We start from the raw sequence: 7,791 nt of genomic DNA on the forward strand, positions 1-7,791 counted from the left end.
AAATAATTCCCTCTTACTATAAAATAAATTCAGGATATTCAAGATGAGAATTATAAGGTCGAGAAAGGTAGTTGTCTACTTCTGGGATGAAAGAAGAAAGGAATTAACTTCTAAAACCAAGAAAGAAGAAATAGCTAAGCAAGCTGAGTAGGGTAACCGAAATCTCACCTACCTTTCCGTTGGGAGACAAGAATAGTTGGACTAGCCTATTGAGGAGATAGACGAAGAATATATATATGAGCATCTCCCTACTAATTTAACTATATCTAGTTCACATAAGTCGAAAGGATGCACCTCATTGACTCCATGAGAAGAAATATAAATTTGGGTGATATAATTTATAAACAATCAATAAGTAAAGTTGCTTTTTGTGAAATCAACATGGTGTCCAGATAGATTGAGAAAGAGTATCTCCTAGAATGACATACTTAATGTACACATTCATCGGATGATAGTTTATTGAGTAAGAGTTGGGTACTTATATAATAAAGTTGTAAGTTGAGATAAAAATGATGGTTGTTATTAGAACCTAGATGCTTGAGATGCCTGATTTATTAGACTAATAATTATTCTAACTTATCTCTTGCAAAAGATATTATTCTATGTTTATAGTGTACGAGGTAGGTACTATATGGATAGGAATTATGGATGATATGAAGAAATCTGCAAAGGAATCTCTATTCTTGTTTGTGCCCTTATCTTCAAACATGAAATTGTAGGTACTATGTTTTATACTCTCTCTCATACACTTTGGAAAAGATACCCCAATGTGTTGTAACACTCATTCATATGTGATTAGTCCTAGTCACTTAGTACATTTGATATGTATTCAGTTTGATACTTTATTTGGTTTATTGATAAATTAATTGATAATTGATTTTTGGATTAGTTTTGACTTCTTGACCTGATTATATTTTCTATTTCATTTTTCTAAGTGGACAAAGCTACCAATTTTCTATTTTGTGACCCTTGGTCACACTTGACATAATGTTTCATTATGCACATTTTATAATTTACTATTGAAATTGATCACTTAACCTTTATGGTGGCTTATCTAATGTTTAAAATTTTCATTGTCTTTTGGTTGCATTTCATCCTTATCATGATCATAGTGAACCCGTGATGGTATGTCCAAGAGAGCAAGAGCAGAGAGTGTACCAAATATAGGTGTTGTGTCAGTTAGGGCAATAATACTATGTGTATGTGTAATTTTTAGTTTGAGTAAATTCAATGTGTGGAATAAAAGGATAGGCCTTGCAAAGGTAAATATATTTATATATATTTAGTAAATAGATAAATTCAAATTAGTTCATCAATTTTATGAGATCTTACTTCCTTACATTAGAGATCATGTGACCATGCAAGATGCCTTTTGTTAAAAGTAAGTTTTGGAGTCTTAAACATCCAAGAATATATAGTCTTTGTCATAAAAATATATTTGAGATAATTGAGTATAAGATTGTGCTACTAGTTGTATAACATATGTTATGATATTAGGAAATTTTTTGTCGTCATGGTTGCCTTGTTATTTGCTGATTGAGAGCATACATAGTAATTTGGAAATCTTATAAATTGATAGAAGTTTAAGGTATGAATTAGATTGAGTTGGTTGGAATAGTTGGAAATAAAAAGGAAGTCAAATGATGGGTTGTCATAGATCAAGGAAATTTTATCTACCATGTTTACTATAAAGTCAAACTTGAGATAGCAATAGATGCAGAATCACTTGGAAATAAACTTGAGGAAGTAAGTAATGCTCCATATTTAAAACATTTGGAAATATCTAGTTAATCTAGAGACTGTTGATAAAGATGTGATGAACCTAAGAACTTTGGAAAAGATAGTTGAGTATGTGGCACAATGTTTAGTAATCAAAAGTTGAGCATGATCGTATAATAGGACTTTTGTATCAAACCTAAGTATAGGTGGTTGAAAATCAATATGAAATTTATTCAAGTATTGTTTTTGAGTAAGAACAAGCATGATATTATAGTTGGATAGTGTCAACAGATTGACAGGGATTGCGTATTTCATACTTGGATATATATAAAGATGAATCATTAAATCTTGTGAAGACATTTACCCATTCAAATTATCAATTGCATGAAGTTTCAAAAATAGAAATATCAAATAGGAATGTTTGGAAGACATTTTGGAATTGGATAATATTGAATATATCTTTGGGAACTAGATTATATCGGCATGACATCTTTAGATAGATGACTGAACAGGAAGAGTTAATCAACTTGTTGAAAATTCTTTTTGATGTATCGCAGGAATTAGAAATATGAATGGAAGAAATATTTGCCTTTGGACTGAGTTGGCATAAAACAAAATCTTTTCATACGTTTTTAAGGAATGATACCCATTATGATGCTTATGACACAAATGACAAACATTTTTTAGTTGGGACAGAATAAAGATAGGATCATCATTGGTTCTAATATTCTTAAAAGAAATGAATGAGAAAATGAAATTGATCAAGAATATATTGGAAGAGATAGTCGACAGACAAGAAAAATCTATGATAATAGAAACAAGTCTCTCAGATAATTGTCACTGAAGAAGAAATTCTTTTGAGGGAGAAGCCTCATAAGAGCTTTATTTTATAGAGAAAATCATCAAAGTTGGTACCAAGATATGTGGGAACTTTCGATGTGCTGGAAGTATGAATCCAGTTGGTTATGGATATAGGATCTAGGAATGGTGTGAGTGGAGCACATCCAAATTCTTGATCGGAGTAGCATTAAGCTACATAACAAATATTTCACTCAGTATTGGATCCAGTGGGACCAATATTATGATGATAATGCTATTTGGAAGGATGATGCAAGGATTGACTATCATATTCATCTTTTGCTTTTCTTAGAGTAGTATTTGCTTGATGCAGGAAATACTTGAATACTCTGATTTTGATTTACATGTTGTAAATTTCGATAGTATAGATGATAATATTATTTAATTTATTTGATTGAGACCACAGTGTATGGTTAATATTTGTGATGTTGAGAAAGTATGTGCTTATTGATAGAACAATACAAACATCAAGATGATGTGTCTTTTAAGAGGGGAAGGATGTCACGAACCCTATTTTTCCATAATTATTTAATTAGGAAAATAATGTTTATTTTTCGCAAATGAATTGGAAATGAAATAAAATTGGAATTATCAATGAAATAAGATAGGAGGTCGAATGCATTGAAATGATTTATATACAATTGAATGATCAGTAATAATTTTTATTGTAAATTGGGATCATCATTGCTAATGAGCGATTGAGTGCAAGTGAATGCAGGAACATGTGAACAATGATGAAGGTGAAAACACGATTCAGGTAGAGTCATCTTAGCTCTTGTATTTCGTTAGAATAGATGAAATCACACACACCACATAGTGAAGTTATGCATATACATTTATGTCTGCATTGATGAATGATTTTGAGTCATGAATGAAATTTTGTGAGTAAAGGCAAATGTTATGTTTTATTTGTCTATGAAGAGTGAAAATTTGTTAATAATTTGAACATAAATAGTGACTCTATGATTTAACATCCTTTGTGTAGAAGTATGTAAATTATCGAAATTATATTTAATATTTGGTTTTCAAAATTATACTATAATTATACGTATTTTATATGTATATTAGTAACAATAACTAGGACTTGATCATATATATATATATATATATATATATATATATATATATATATATATATATATATATATATATATATATATATATATATATATATATATATATATATATATATATATATATATATATATATACGTAGGTAATTATGGTTCATGCGTAATTATATTGATTACTCTTAATATGATTATTTATAAGTTGAATAATTTGGATTTAACGACTTAACGTACCTTATATAGAAAGATTTATTGTCTTTTGAATAAGAAAATGCATCTTTATTAATGATCGTTTTGTTTATATTGATACAAGTTTTATACGCATGGTAGTTAGATAACTACGATTCCATCGAACATACATACAAATATATATATATATATATATATATATATATATATATATATATATATATATATATATATATATATATATATATATATATATATATATATATATATATATATATATATATATATTTAGAGGTGAATATTTAAATTATGTTTATGCGATTATTGTCTTATGATGCAAACATGATTATTTACAATAATGTATTGATGACTATACATTTATAAACCTATGATTATATATTATATCTAAAAACGTTTAAGTTAGACTGACCTTGCAAACTTATTATGTAGTCGCTTATTATATATTTATATACATTAAGCAAGATGGTGGGTTTTGGTGAACCAAAGGGTAGCGACTATGTCACAAGATAGCTAGGGTGGTCGACTAGGCAAAGAACCAATGTTAAACGCAGACTTGAGTTGCAGCAATGTGGAGATCATGGCATAGACTTGTCAGCTTGAGTGATACTCATGCTCATGACAAACACTTAAGTGTTTGTAATCATGTTTAACTTGTCGTCCCCTCCACCAAGCGAGTAATCTGTTGATAATTCCCACAGTGATAACATAGAAGAAGACCTCAATCTTTGGCATATAACCGTAGAGAGAAATGCATTAATAGGAACATGGTGCCATGGTATTAGGAATACCCATGATAAGAAGATGTTATGTAGTCGACTCATGCACTTAAACTGCAGAAAATATAACTAGAATTGCCATCTTTGTTAGACAGGTAGACTTGAGAGAGAGTTAAATGGAAGACTCAACGTATGCAAAAGAAGACTTCAAATCAAAAACCATAACCGAGCCTCTAATTTGGGAGAGATCATAGGAGAATTTAGGATAAATAGAGACGAAGGATAGAAAGATAAACACACACAAGAAGATGGGAAGTTAAGCAAGATAGAGGAGAGAAAGAACGTAGAAGAGCGAAAAAGAGATAAGAGAGAATAGAATAATGGAGATTTCGATGTGCTTACGACCAAGTCATAAAAGATCAATGATGATCATCTCTGGTACAGTGTTGAGTTTAGAGGTTATGCTCATGAATGAGTGTTAATTACTTTATTATTAGAGGAATTATTAGAATATAGAAAGGATAAGGACTAGGAATAGAGAGCTTGGGAGATAGAAGAGCGCCGAGAAGGAAAGCATTGGAATCTGGACGTATTGCCAACAATTTGAAGTTATCAAGGATCATAATAGACCTGGATTGCGTTTCTTGAGGTAGGCTCAAATCTAGTATGTTTTGTTGAAGAGGTTAAGAGATAAAGATTGATCTAGTTTTAGAATTATGAAATATTCTAATGAAAGATTTAGAGTCACAAAATGAATCATTTTTAATTGTTTAAATTATGATCATGAAAATATAGATGCAATAATGATATATTTATGAAATTTTGTTGATAAAACTTAGTGAAACTCTTAGAAATTAGATCACCCAATCCTCTAGGAACAAAGTAAGAGGATAGAGAGAGGAACTCTGAAATTGAACTTCAAAGAAGATGAAATACTAGGATAATGAATGATGTGGAATCGTCTCTATCACGAAGACTGTCAAACAATAGTCAAACACATCTCATAAACATCTCATCATATGTAATCATGAAGTAGGGTTAGCATAATCATAATCATCATCAAAACCATGACAAATCTAATCTATCAATAATCCATCACATAGTGAGCATATAAAATCCATCGAGTACATATATCATCAGATCACATGATCAATCATGATGGTACCATCATCCATATAGATAATCAAAATAGCATATGTCCAATAGTGTATAACATCAATCATAAGTCATTGAAGCACATGAGTAATCATCATCCAAATCATCAAAATATAGTCTAGATAAGTCTATCAAGCATAATATAAAAGTCAACTCTAGTCAAAATAAGTCAAATCAAGGGTGGACACTACAAGATACACAAGTATGAGGTCGATGTCATCGGGTCATTGGAGAAATATAAAATGATTTGTTCTGATACCCGATAAGGGGACCCGATGTAACAAACAAGATGCGGACTATGAAGGAGGACTCATCAGAATAACTTCTAACCATCGGATGAACATATTTGGAGCTATGCCGATACCCAAAAAGTAGAATGCCACAAAGGAATAGGAGGGTACATTGGAATGGCCTACATTGATGTGACATAAAGGTGAAAGTAAAACCTAGCCAGAAGGCGGAGCCATCGAGGAAGCTATAACCATCGGAATGAGGGAAAATGAGCTACGTCGATGCTCAATGGGGTGATCAAGGAGACCTATGCTGATCAAGAAGATGAGTGGCACCAAGTGATTGAATCATCAGGAGGAGTTGTGTTGACTAGCCATTGCAAAATCTGATTTTAACGAATCCACCCACCATTATTAAATGCAGGCAAATGGATAGTTCTATGTTTGCACAAGGAAAATCATAGCACGATTTCAATTGAGTAAATGCTCCTAATATATTAAATCTATATATGGAAGTTTGTATAAGGAATTTGCATAATAGATTGAAGCGAACAGAGAGATTGAAGTGAAAGTAAACTATAGAAAATTGAATTTCAGAAAGCTTGAAGGATTTAAATATGGAAGGTTCTAGTTCCAAAGGTAAGAGGAAGGTCACTAAAGTTTCTGATAGTGCCTCAAAGAAGTCTAAAGGTGGAGAAAGTGCACAGAAGAAGAAGTTAAATCAGGACATGATTGACCAAATGAGTTCACTAGGAGCCAAGTCCCAAAGGTCGAAGGTTAATTTCCCTATCTGTGACCAGCTAGAGGATGATTTTAAGGAAATTGGTGATGTTTGGACTAGGGTTAGAGGCCACGAATTATTCTTATATCATTACTCATGCAGGAGAAAGCCGACCCCAATCTCAAACCCATGGACGACTGGATTGGGTAAGCTAGTGGTCCCTAATGTCTTTGTAAATATTCAATTGTTGAAAACCCTGGCTAGGGCTTATAGTTCCATGAAAAGATGTATCCAATTACCAAGTGGTGATGCATTCATTCGTCTTTCAGTAGCTACCATTCTTGAGGTTTTTGGTCTTGGTTTTGAATCTGATGTGCCTCTGTCCTTTGAGAAGCTAGAAGAAGAATATACAAAGATGGATACTATATACAACAGGTGGAATTTGGCTATCGATAAGGCTGAGAAAGGAAAGTTGATAGATGAAGATGGGCCCCCATTCGACATCAACATTTTTAGACAGTATTTATAGTATATGTACATGACATTCGGTCAGGTAGGAGGAGTTGAGGTTCCAAATGTGGCTCTAATATGACCTTTAGTACTTACTATAGATATACAAATGCGTGAGCTGAGACAATTTGATTATGCTATCTACATTGTGGAAACAATGCACGAGGGTTTCTTAAATCTTGAGAATAACCCTAATAAATCTTTAAAATTTTATTCATTATTGATGCATATTATCTTGTTTTACGGATGATGCAGGGGGTTGTGGCCTGAAGAATTAAAATTAAATGTTTATGGTAAGGATGGACAAGAGAAGATAATACAATTATGGGTATCACTGTGGGATTCTCGATTCATGAGATCCCATTATGTCAAATTTGAAGAGCTTTTTGTTCAACCACTATATAGAGCTTTTGGGGTTTCTTGTGATGGATCATTCTCAAAAGAAATTAAAATATTTCTTAGACCCCATGAGCATGGAGATACAAGGGTGAATCATAATTGGGGTGATTGGTATGTATGACAAGATTTCTCATATGTTTGGGTTTCTTATTTGAAGGTGCTCCCTATATGCTACCAAAGCCTGTGCCGGAACAAATTGCTTA

This window comes from Cryptomeria japonica, chromosome 1 (assembly GCF_030272615.1).
Source record: "Cryptomeria japonica chromosome 1, Sugi_1.0, whole genome shotgun sequence".
NCBI lineage: Eukaryota > Viridiplantae > Streptophyta > Pinopsida > Cupressales > Cupressaceae > Cryptomeria > Cryptomeria japonica.